The sequence below is a fragment of the Populus nigra genome, chromosome 2 (assembly GCF_951802175.1).
Source record: "Populus nigra chromosome 2, ddPopNigr1.1, whole genome shotgun sequence".
Taxonomy (NCBI): Eukaryota; Viridiplantae; Streptophyta; class Magnoliopsida; order Malpighiales; family Salicaceae; genus Populus; species Populus nigra.
The window spans coordinates 22,268,153-22,273,152 of NC_084853.1; positions in this window are offsets into that span (position 1 = coordinate 22,268,153).

Below are 5,000 nucleotides of genomic sequence, written 5' to 3' on the forward strand. Positions count from 1 at the left end.
TTTCTTGGTATTTTGAGCTGAAATTTTGCACAGAGGTTGGCAAAAATCCAATCCAACTTTATTAATTTTTCCAGAATTTTTCGAGGTCGGGAAGTATTTTTTTTTATTTTCCTACCATTAAAAATCGAGGAAATCGGAAAAAATAGGAACCGGCTCGGAATGACCCCAAATTCAGTGGGCAGCCTCATAAAAATATGGCTGATTTTACTGGATTGATTTCATGTGGAAAGCACGACGTTTTGTTGTAGGAATGCGGGAACCCCGGCGGCTCGCCTGCCGCGGCCAGCGACGTCGGGCTGGCCCCTGCAGCGCCTAGCCTCTCCCACGCGGGGGGCAGGCCAGAGCGCGGGGGGCCAGGGCCCGAAGGCAGCCCCCCCGCGGGCGAGAGAGCAAGCCAGCAGGGGCTGTCGCCTGCCGCGGCCAGCGACGTCGGGCTGGCCCCTGCAGCGCCTAGCCTCTCCCACGCGGGGGGCAGGCCAGAACGCGGGGGGCCAGGGCCCGAAGGCAGCCCCCCCGCGGGCGAGAGAGCAAGCCAGCAGGGGCTGTCGCCTGCCGCGGCCAGCGACGTCGGGCTGGCCCCTGCCGCGGCCAGCGATGTCGGGCTGTCGCCTGCCGCGGCCAGCGACGTCGGGCTGGCCCCTGCAGCGCCTAGCCTCTCCCACGCAGGGGGCAGGCCAGAACGCGGGGGGCCAGGGCCCGAAGGCAGCCCCCCCGCGGGCGAGAGAGCAAGCCAGCAGGGGCTGTCCGCGCGTCGCGCAGCGCGGCATGGCTGCGGGGGCCGCGCGCGCGCGCCCAAGCGCCCAAGGGCCCCCAAGGGCCCCAGGCCCTCAGGCCCCAGCGCCCCAGCGCCCAGCGCGGGCGGGCGCGCGCGCGCGTGTGGTCTTTGAGGGGCGCCGGCCTGGTGGCTCCCTAAAGAGCAATAAGTGTCATTGCAGCTCTGGCAGGGGGAGACACTACTAGGTCCCAGCTGTCACCCCCCCTCTAAAAAATTCATTTCTTGGTATTTTGAGCTGAAATTTTGCACAGAGGTTGGCAAAAATCCAATCCACCTTCATTAATTTTCCCAGAATTTTTCGAGGTCGGGAAGTATTTGTTTTAATTTTCCTACCATTAGAAATCGAGTAAATCCGCAAAACTAGGAACCGGCCCGGAATGACCCCAAATTCAGTGGGCAGCCTCATAAAAATATGGCTGATTTTACTGGATTGGTTTCATGTGGAAAGCACGACGTTTTCTTGTAGGAATGCGGGAACCCCGGCAGCTCGCCTGCCGCGGCCAGCGACGTCGGGGACGCTGGCCTGCGCTGTCGAGCCCGCGAGGGCTGTCTCCGCGGCAGGCCCCCCCTGAACGGGGCACGACAGGCCACCGCGCTGGCTCGTCCAGCGTCGACAGTCCCTCGTCCAGGTTTCAGATCGCGCCAAGTCGAACCCATGACCTGCTCAAGCCATCGTGCGCTGCCGAATTCGCATCTGCGTGTAGGCTGCCATTCCACGCGGCAGCCCCTGTTTTCGTCAGCGTGCCCCCCTGACGAATTTTCCTGCCTGGCCCAGTCCAGCGTCCAGCCCCTGTTCGTCGAAAAATCTGCGCTGCCGATTTTCCACGCGGCAGCCCCTCTTTTCGTCAGCGTGCCCCCCTGACGAATTTTCCTGCCTGGCCCGGCCAGTCCAGCCCCTGTTCGTCGAAAAATCTGCGCTGCCGATTTTCCACGCGGCAGCCCCTCTTTTCGTCAGCGTGCCCCCCTGACGAATTTTCCTGCCTGGCCCGGCCGGTCCAGCATCCAGCCCCTGTTCGTCGAAAAATCTGCGCTGCCGATTTTCCACGCGGCAGCCCCTGTTTTCCTCAGCGTGCCCCCCTGACGAATGTTCGTCGAAAAATCTGCGCTGCCGATTTTCCACGCGGCAGCCCCTCTTTTCGTCAGCGTGCCCCCCTGACGAATGTTCGTCGAAAAATCTGCGCTGCCGATTTTCCACGCGGCAGCCCCTGTTTTCGTCAGCGTGCCCCCTGACGAATTTTCCTGCCTGGCCCAGTCCAGCGTCCAGCCCCTGTTCGTCGAAAAATCTGCGCTGCCGATTTTCCACGCGGCAGCCCCTCTTTTCGTCAGCGTGCCCCCCTGACGAATTTTCCTGCCTGGCCCGGCCAGTCCAGCCCCTGTTCGTCGAAAAATCTGCGCTGCCGATTTTCCACGCGGCAGCCCCTCTTTTCGTCAGCGTGCCCCCCTGACGAATTTTCCTGCCTGGCCCGGCCGGTCCAGCATCCAGCCCCTGTTCGTCGAAAAATCTGCGCTGCCGATTTTCCACGCGGCAGCCCCTGTTTTCCTCAGCGTGCCCCCCTGACGAATGTTCGTCGAAAAATCTGCGCTGCCGATTTTCCACGCGGCAGCCCCTCTTTTCGTCAGCGTGCCCCCCTGACGAATGTTCGTCGAAAAATCTGCGCTGCCGATTTTCCACGCGGCAGCCCCTGTTTTCGTCAGCGTGCCCCCTGACGAATTTTCCTGCCTGGCCCAGTCCAGCGTCCAGCCCCTGTTCGTCGAAAAATCTGCGCTGCCGATTTTCCACGCGGCAGCCCCTCTTTTCGTCAGCGTGCCCCCCTGACGAATTTTCCTGCCTGGCCCGGCCAGTCCAGCCCCTGTTCGTCGAAAAATCTGCGCTGCCGATTTTCCACGCGGCAGCCCCTCTTTTCGTCAGCGTGCCCCCCTGACGAATTTTCCTGCCTGGCCCGGCCGGTCCAGCATCCAGCCCCTGTTCGTCGAAAAATCTGCGCTGCCGATTTTCCACGCGGCAGCCCCTGTTTTCCTCAGCGTGCCCCCCTGACGAATGTTCGTCGAAAAATCTGCGCTGCCGATTTTCCACGCGGCAGCCCCTCTTTTCGTCAGCGTGCCCCCCTGACGAATGTTCGTCGAAAAATCTGCGCTGCCGATTTTCCACGCGGCAGCCCCTCTTTTCGTCAGCGTGCCCCCTGACGAATTTTCCTGCCTGGCCCAGTCCAGCGTCCAGCCCCTGTTCGTCGAAAAATCTGCGCTGCCGATTTTCCACGCGGCAGCCCCTCTTTTCGTCAGCGTGCCCCCCTGACGAATTTTCCTGCCTGGCCCGGCCGGTCCAGCCCCTGTTCGTCGAAAAATCTGCGCTGCCGATTTTCCACTCCGCAGCCCCTGTTTTCGTCAGCGTGCCCCCCTGACGAATTTTCCTGCCTGGCCCGGCCAGTCCAGCGCCCAGCCCCTGTTCGTCGAAAAATCTGCGCTGCCGATTTTCCCCGACGAACCTGCAGCTGCACAAATCCGCGCTGCCACTGCCCCATTGTCTGGACCAACAGTCTTTTCCATCAAGCCCTGGACTATAAATCGTCCAGACTCATCGCCAGCACCCGCTGCCGATTCTGCCGACTTTGCCGATTTCGTCGGCGCTGCCGATTCCAACACTGCCCGCCGTGCCTGAACCAGCGCTGTTTCGTCAGCGTGTCCCCTTGACGAATTTCCCTGCCTGGCCTGGACAGTCCATCTTCCAGCCCATGTTCATCGAAAAATCTGCGCTGCCGATTTCCCCGACGAACCTGCAGCTGCACAAATCTGTGCTGCCGATTTCCCCCCCTGTCGGCATGGCTGCCGCTGCCCCGATGTCCAGACCAACAGTCTTTTTTGTCGACTTTGCCGATTTTGTCCGCGCTGCCGATTCCAACACTACCCCCTGCATCCAAACCAGCATTGTTTCGTCAGCTCTTCCCCTGACGATTTTAGCCCTGTAACAAACAGTAGGCCTCCAATCCCGCCAACGGGAGCCAAGTTGATAGGGAAGAGAATTGAATGACGCGCCTGGTCCTCGCACCCCGCCACCCGAGGGGCCTTTTTCCCGGCAGCCTCTGAAAAACTCTAGCTTTCACGGTCCTCGCCGCCCCTCACCACCATGGCAGGCCTCTAATCCCACCCATCAGCAGTTGTAGCCGATAGGGCAGTGATTTGAATGACGCGTCGCGGGCCTCCGGGTCATCTCACCCGGCCATTAATTGGAGCGTTTTTGGCTGGCCGAGGATGGGGGGATGGATCTCTTCTTCCGAAAAAGCAAACAGTACATCGGGAGTTATGTTGACGGGGCATGGAATTGAATGACCCGTCGCGGGCCGCCGGGTCATCTCACCCGGCCATCCCGGGGAGCGTTTTTCCCGGCAGCATCGGGGAAACTCTTGCTTTCACTGCCCGCTGCCCAAGTCCCCACTCGAATCGGCCCCCCGCGCCAACAAGCCAACGCTGCCGAATCGGCAGACACTGCTGCCGAATCTGCCGACACTGCCCCGCGGGCTGCCACTGCCCCAGTGTCTAAACCAGCGGTCTTTCTCATCGAGCCTTGGACTATCCAGTCCGTCCTGACTCATCGCCAGCACCTGCTGCCGATTCTGCCGACTTTGCCGATTTTCTCGGCGCTGCCGATTCCAACACTGCGCCCACCGTGTCTGAACCAGCGCTGTTTCGTCAGCGTGTCCCCTCGACGAATTTTCCTGCCTGGCCTGGACAGTCCACCGTCCAGCCCGTGTTCGTCGAAAAATCTGCGCTGCCGATTCTGCCGACTTTGCCGATTTCGTCGGCGCTGCCGATTCCAACACTGCCCGCCGTGCCTGAACCAGCGCTGTTTCGTCAGCGTGTCCCCTCGACAAATTTTCCTGCCTGGCCTGGACAGTCCATCGCCCAGCCCATGTTCGTCGCAAAATCTGCGCTGCCGATTTTCCCCGACGAACCTGCAGCCGCACAAATCTGCGCTGCCGAATCTGCCGACACTGTCCCGCGGGCTGCCACTGCCCCAGTGTCTAAACCAGCAGTCTTTCTCGTCGAGCCTTGGACTATCCAGCCCGTCCAGACCCATCGCCAGCACCCGCTGCCGATTCTGCCGACTTTGCCGATTTCGTCGGCGCTGCCGATTCCACCACTGCCCGCCGTGCCTGAACCAGCGCTGTTTCGTCAGCGTGTCCCCTCGATGAATTTTCCTGCATGGCCCGGCCAGTCCAGCGTCCAGCCC